The sequence below is a fragment of the Leptonychotes weddellii genome, chromosome 10, assembly GCF_054177405.1.
Source record: "Leptonychotes weddellii isolate Sample4059 chromosome 10, ASM5417740v2, whole genome shotgun sequence".
Taxonomy (NCBI): Eukaryota; Metazoa; Chordata; class Mammalia; order Carnivora; family Phocidae; genus Leptonychotes; species Leptonychotes weddellii.
Window position 1 is genome coordinate 22,205,526 of NC_138378.1, and position 7,651 is coordinate 22,213,176.

At 48.7% G+C, this 7,651-nt stretch overlaps 1 long non-coding RNA gene across 1 annotated transcript; it reads right to left on the minus strand.

Moving 5' to 3' along the window:
• Positions 1–705: 705 nt before the first annotated feature.
• Positions 706–7,645, minus strand: LOC115941307 (uncharacterized). The gene is made up of 3 exons (XR_004076061.2): positions 1,465–7,645; positions 1,309–1,352; positions 706–1,214 (listed from the first exon to the last, which is right to left on the minus strand). It is a non-coding gene; the product is annotated as an uncharacterized LOC115941307 (long non-coding RNA).
• Positions 7,646–7,651: the final 6 nt, after the last annotated feature.

The following is a 7,651-nucleotide window of genomic DNA, read 5'->3' on the forward strand; positions in this document are numbered from 1 at the left end:
TAAATAAACAAACAAACAAACAAACAAACAAACAAATAAATAAATAAATAAATGAAATCTTACTTATTTTGAGAGCGCAAGAGAGTACGAGCGGGGCAGGGAGGAGCAAAAGGAGAGGGAGAAGACTCTCTGCTGAGCAGGGATCCTGATCCGGGGCTTGATCCCAGGACTCTGGGATCATGACCTGAGCTGAAGGCAGATGCTTAACCGACTGAGCCACCCAGGCGCCCCAAAGCCACTGAGCTTTTAAATGAGAGTGACAGCTCTTTAGAAAGATTACTCTAGCTCTGGCTACTATGAAGGATTGGGGCAGAGAGACCATGGAAGTTACTGCTGAAGTTGCTCAGCTGAGATTTAATGGTGTCCTGGACCAGGTGGTGGCAATGGATGGGAAGGAGAGGGGACAGATTTCAAAGGTAAAAGCGCCCGGCTAGCTCAGTTGGAAGAGCCTGTGACTCTTGATCCCCAGGCTGTGCGTTTGAGCCTCATGTGGGGTGTAGAGATTACTTAAATAAATAAAACTTTAAAAAAAAGAGAGAGAGAGGGGCACCTGGGTGGCTCAGTCGTTAAGCATCTGCCTTCGGCTCAGGTCATGATCCCAGGGTTCTGGGATCAAGCCCCACATCAGGCTCCCTGCTCGGCGGGAAGCCTGTTTTTCCCTTCCCCCCACCTCCACCCCCACCCCCCCGCTTGTGTTCCCTCTCTTGCTGTCTCTCTCTGTCAAAATAAATAAATAAAATCTTTAAAAAATAATAAAAAAATAAAAATTAAAAAAGAGAGAGAGAGAGATGGAGTCTGATTCCCCTCCCCTTAAACCTGGGTGGGTCTATAACTCACTCATAACCAGTAAAATGCATTGAAGTGGCTCTGCATGACTTCTAAAGCAAGGTCATAAAAGTAATGCACCTTCCTCACCCTGGCTGGGGCAATCCCTTTTAGAGCCCTAAGCTTGGACTACATTGAGGCTCCTGTGCTGTGAGGAAGCCCAAGCCACAAGGAGAGGGCACGTGCTCCTGCTGACAGTCCCAGTGGAAGTCCCAGCCAATAACTAGCATCAACTACCACAAATACTGAAGAACTGAAGAGGCCCCTGGATGATTCCAGCCGTTGAAGTAATCACCAGCCTTCAGGTCTTTGCAGGTGAGGCCCCAGTTATCAGGGAACAGAGACAAGTGGTTCCCACTGGGCCCTTTCCAAATTTCTGACCACAGAATCTGTGAGCATAATGAAATAGTTGCTTTTCACAACTAAGTTTCAGGGTGGTTTATTGTGTAACAATAGATAAGCAGAACTGCCATCCTTACATACCGTGGTATCTTTGTCCACGCTTGTCCCCCACATAGCTACCCAAGCTGAGGAGGGAGAGAAGGAAACAGAGGTAGTATCAGTGAGATGGTCTGGGGGGGCGGGGAATAGGTAGGGCCTCAGGGTGGGGAGGGCAAACCAGCCCCAGAGGGGTCCCACCTTCCAAAGCCCCTTGGGGAAGGAGCCTGACTCCGCTGCATGGTTCTGACACCACTGCTCCAGTCCAGGTCACATTGGATGATTCTAGATCCTGTTGCCTGTGGTCTTTTTGCTCTTAGCAGGAAGATTCCTAAGAGAGTTGGCCTCCTCTTTGGACCGGAGCATTTGGTCACATTCAGAGTTGGTACCTTCTGAGGGAGACAGGGAAGAGACTCTGTGAGCCTGCCCCTCCCCCACCACTGTGGCAAAGAAGGGCTGTGGGGGGGGTGGCGAAGGTGGGGGTTGGATTCTTGTGGCTTTACTGCTCCCCAGCTCTGTGACCTTGAGCAAGTCACTTTATCCCACTGAGCCTGGGTTTTCTTAGCTGTAAAATAGGGCAATGTGTGGTCCTACCCTGAAATAGTTCTTGGGTGGATAAAGTAAGATGAAGGAGATTAAGTGCTTGTTAGTAAATACCTCAATACTTGCCATTCTTTTCGGCTATTGTTCTTACTGAAAACCAACAAGTCCAGGCAAGTAACATTAGTGGGCAAGAGAACATATTTCTGCTCTAAACAGGGGGACCTTTCCCCTCCATTTCAGCCCGGGAGTTGCCCTGTAGGAATGTGGGCCCAGTTTAGCTAGAGCCTCATGGGAAGTCCAGCTCGCGATCGGTGCAGTCTCGGCTGTGGAACCCAAAGGTCTGTGCTTCTATCCCAGCTCCACCTGACTCCTCTGTTGTCTGACCAAGGCCAGGATGCAGCTTAGCAGGGAGCAAGGAAGCTGTTTCTGCAGCACCCGGTACCCGGGGCAGACAGGAAGAGACCTAGATAGGGAGATAGGGGAGTTGAGTTCATGTCTTAGCTCTGCCAGTATTTGCTATGGGACTTGAAGTACCTTGGTGCCTTTGTTTCCCCATCTGTAATTGATTTCATAAATACTTTTTAAAAAGATTTTATTTATTGGGGCACCTGGGTGGCTCAGTTGTTGAGTGTCTGCCTTCCGCTTAGGTCACGATCCCAGGGTCCTGGGATCGAGGCCCGCATCAGGCTCCCTGCTCTGTAGGAGGCCTGCTTCTCCCTCTCCCACTCCCCCTGCTTGTGTTCCTGCTCTCCCTGTCTCTCTCTCTGTCAAATAAATAAATAAAATCTTTAAATATTTATTTATTTGAGAGAGAGCGAGCGAGTGTGAGCAGGGGAAGGGACAGAGGGAGAGGGAGATAATCTCAAGCAGACTCTGCTTTAAGTGCAGAGCCCCACATGGGGCTCCATCCCACAACCCTGAGATCATGACCTGAGCTAAAATCAAGAGTCGGATGCTTAACTGACTGAGCCACCCAGGTGCCCCTCATTTCATAAATACATAGCTGAAGGTCTACTGACTCTGTGTCGTTGACCAGCCCAGGCCCACACAGAAGCCCAGGGTGGCCTCCAGGCCTTTGCGCATGCCATTGAAAACTATCCTAACTCCTGTCTTTCACAGTTTCCCTTGCTGATTCCTCAGTACCCCTCAATTTTGGCTAAGACAGTACTTCCTCTCACAAGCCCTCCTGGGGCAGGTACCCTCCCTCTTCTCAAAGGGTTTCACTACATTGACTACCCAGCCTGTCATGGCAATGATGATGAAGAGGATGATGAACTACTTTTTCCACCAAACCATGAGCTGGCATAAAGACGCCCAAAATACAGATGTTGAATGGCCTTCATAGAATAAGCAATTCATCTGCTTCTTCTGTCACTTACTAGCAGTGGGACCCAAAGTTTCCCTAAAGCCTCAGTTTTCACATCTAGCAAGTGGGGCTCATAATAGCTGGGCTTCCCACCTCTACCTCACAGAGCTCTCTAAACCTTGCTGTGTGCTTTGCAGGCTGTGACCTCAGAGCTCTATGAGGCAGCACACTGGGTTGAATAGTGTCCCCCCAAATTCATGTCCACCTGGAACCTCACAATGTGACCTTATTTGGAATTAGGGTCTATGCAGATATAATTAAAGTAAGGATCAAGATGAGATCATATTGAATTAGGGTGGGCCCTAACAATGACAAGTGTCCTTATAAGAGACAGGAAAGGACACACAGACACATAGGAAAGCCATGAGAAGACGAGGCACAGACTGGAATGACAGAGCTACAAGCCAAAGAATGCTATGAGCTACCTGAAACTAGAAAAGGTGAGGAAGGATCCTCCCTAGGGCCTCTGAGGGCAGCATGGCCCTGCTGATTTTGGACTTCAGACCTCTTAAGCTGTGAGAGAATAGATTTCTATTGTGTTAAGGCCCCTGGTTTGTGGTCATTTGTTATGGAGGCACTAGAAAACGAAACAGACAGGTGTTTAGGACCTGCACATTACAGATGAGAAACCAGGCTTAGGCAATGAAGTCACCTCCCGAGGCTCACACAGTCCCTGCACTACAGAGGCAGGATCTGAATCTTACATGCCAGGCTCCAGAGCCTTGTGCTCTTAGCATCTACATCCTGGCCTGCTGTTGCCCACACACCAGCCCATTGTCCAGCCTCCACTTGGAAGACGCAGGAATTTACCCCATGGTACTGCTGCTTCTAAAATTGCCACCCCTCACTTCACTGAGGGAAATGGGAGGCAACCTAAAAAGCTTCATCTCTACCCCTCCTCTGGCCCCAAAACTATTGCCTGAGCAACTGATTTTCTTTCCATCTTTCCCCTACCATCCCTGTCTCCCTTCCTTCCCTGCTTGATTCTTGACTATGTAGACCCCTCAGTCTCATGCTCGAGATCCCAGTCTAGCCCCAACCTACCTTTCCACTTCTACCTCAACCTCTTCTCAAGCAAGCCCGTCCCCCAGTTAAATCCTCCTGAGGCAGCCCTCACCTCCCTGCCTTCTTGTCTCCTCTCACAAGCTTCCCTTGGTCTAGAATGTCCCATTCATCGCAGGCACACATCAAGAATCCACTCCTTCAAGCCCAGGCTCAAATTCCACCTCCTCCTGGCACACCCAATCAACAGCACACTCCCCTCTGACCATATACATGCTTTCACACAAACATCGTTGAGTAGCTGATCTGTGCTGGGCAGATCTAGGGGGTGAGGAAATGCAGTGATCTGTCTGGGAAGAAAGTAAGGAATCCTAACAAGAGTGTGGGAAGTGGGAAGCAGAGAAGGATGCAGCAAATCCCTGCAGGAATGAGGCAGGCTGTACTCAGGAGAGGAAGGCTAGGGAACTGGAGCCCACGTAACAGCTGGGAGGCAGAGAACACATGTTGTAGGAGATAGGAGTTCTGCATAACAGTATGGGGGAGACATGGGGAGAGGTTCAAGCTTATGGAGGATTCATGTAAACATTCTGAGGTCTTGATCCTGTCCACCTTAGTGTTCCAAAGTGTAGCCCCAGGACCCCTACATCAGAATCACCCAAGGAGTTTGTTAAAATGCAAATTCTTGGATCCCCACCCAGCTCAGGGGATGGGGCCCAGGACACCGAACTTTTAACAAGCTCCCTGGGTAATTCCAACGCACCTTAGTTTTCCAACCACAGAAGAGGAGAGGGTGGAGGCAGATTGAAGGATTTGAAAGGAATACAATACATCATGGGCTGATCCGCTTTTTGGAATAAATGGATAGAGCTAATCTCGTATGTGTCTGTTTCAGTGTCTGCCTCTGTGGTAGACACTTGGTGCCACCTAACTCAGCAACCATCCCCTCTTCTTCCTTCTTAAAAATAGTAATGGGCTCAGAGAAGGGAGGTCCATCCCCAGCCCAAGGGGAGAATCTTGATTGGACCCTTTATTGTACAGTCCCCACTTTCCCAGACTCCTTCACAGCAAGAAATGACCATGCAACAGTTGTGGTCCATGAGATATAGGGATAGTTTGTGTGGAGCCTCCTGTTAACATGGGCAGAGGTGAAAGAAACTCTGGCTATTCTGATCCTCTTGCTTCTAGATCCTGGATGTGTGATGAAAGGCCATCTAATGACCAAGAGGGACCAAGCCCAATAAGGAAAAGCTAATGTATGGAGAGTGGCAGAGCAGAAGGATGCAAAGATCCTAGTTCTTGAGGACATGGTTGAGCCACTGCCTCAAACCCAGACTCCCCCCATGCCCTCACCACTCCCATTCAACCCTCTACCAACCCAAGATTTCTAGTCCTGAGAATTATTAGAATGTAAACACCTCGAGGGCAGGGACTTTGTCTGTTGCATGCACTCACAGTGCCTTGAACAATGCCTGGCACACAGTAGGTGCTCAGTAAATATTTGTTGAGTAAGCTTTGAATGGATAAGTAAATGACTTTACTGTTTATACTAGTCAATTGAGTCATCTGTAGCTTGTAGCCAAGGAATCCTGACACAGTAACTTTTCTCTCCAGCCTGAGAACCTCCTAAGAGCAGGAAAGAGACTGAGCATTATTCAACACTGCAACCCACAGCCTGGCACAGGGCCCACATTTAAGAGGAATAAGCAGCTATTTCTCAGAGGAGCCCCAGACACTGCCCTGAACCTGGTTTCAGGCCTGCCAGAGCTGGATGGTTGGACCTGTGAGTTACCCTCATTCAGACATTGGGTGAGAAGCCCCTGAGACAACTGATGAGAAGAGCTTAAGAATGTTCACTCTGGGGCGCCTGGGTGGCTCAGTTGGTTAAGCGACTGCCTTCGGCTCAGGTCACGATCCTGGAGTCCCTGGATCGAGTCCCGCATCGGGCTCCCTGCTCGGCAGGGAGTCTGCTTCTCCCTCTGACCCTCCCCCCTCTCATGTACTCGCTCTCTCTCATTCTCTCTCTCTCTCAAATAAATAAATAAAATCTTTAAAAAAAAAAAAAAGAATGTTCACTCTGGATCCCCCACACCAAATGATGCCCAGGGGCTACACCAACTGCTCCAAGAGGGTGGGAAGCTGGCAGCAAGTGTTGCCACTAGATTCTTCTTGAGGTGGAAAGAAAAGAACTTCTGAGAATAGCCAGACCCAACCTCCACACAAGTCATGAATTTCCAAGCCATGGTGGTCAAGTCTAATCCTAAGTGTGGCAGCCAGGGAAGATGAGAAACGAGGAGTGAGGCACAGGGCATCAGCAACTTCACAGACAGGACCTCCGATGATCTGGTCCCACCCCTTATTTCACAGATGGGAAAATGAGATCCAGGGAAAGTGGGCAACTAGCCCCAAGGTACCCAGTGAGCGATGGCAGTGTTTTAATTGTGAACTCAGGGTCATTTTAATCTTTTTGGGGGGAGGGGGGCAAAGGGAGAATCCCAAGCAGGCTCCACACCCAGTGCGGAGCTAGACATGGGGCTCAATCTCACAACCCTGAGATCATGACTGGAGCCAAAATCCAGAGTCAGAAGCTTAACTGACTGAGCCACCCAGGAGCCCCAAGGTGATTTTAATCTTAAGAGGTTTAGGGATAGGCATTAGAGAAGGGATCCTCTCAAATTCTGCCACCTGGCATGCAGAATTAAGAACACAGGTTCATAGATCCACTTTTCTAAAGAAGGTCCATAGTGGTCATCAGATTCTCCAGGGGGGCTAAGACTAAAGAAAAGTAGAGAGAGTGGAAGAGCCTGGGCCAAGGTCACATTGTGAGTCACAGCAGACCTGAGACTACCACTTGTGCCCTAGATTCTTAGTCACTGCCCTACATTTTCTCTCCATGAGAAAGGCCATTTTCTTCAGTGCACCAATGTTCCAGATTGGTTCACTAAACCAATGCACCAGATGGGCCCAGTCAGTAGGAATACCATGTTTCCAACAGGGGGAGGCTCTGCCCATGGACACTGACAGAGAAAAACGAGGGAAGACCATGGAACTGCACAAGAACCACTCACTCCTGAACTGTACCCAAGGGTCCCCAAGGAAGATGAAGGCCACAGACCCATGATCTCCAGAACTTAAAAACATTTCTAGTAAGACGTACTCTGTTCTTTGGTACAGACTGTTGATGCAGGTCATGCTCAAGTCTTGTGTAGGTTTCCACAGACTCCACTGGACACCACGCTAGCCTCGGAAGAGTCAGCTCCCAAAGCAAATGACAGAGCAAACACAACAGCAAAGTATGAAAATTAATTGAGATATTTAATAGACAGTGCAAACCATAATTTCATCTGAATATAAATGTATGCACATGTTTCCAATGAGTTATCTATCAGTTATCACAAACAGCAACAAGGACCTTAGAGCTATGTTAGAAAAATGTATAGCTGGGGTTTAACTCTACAATCTCACTTGCTCTCAAGAGAA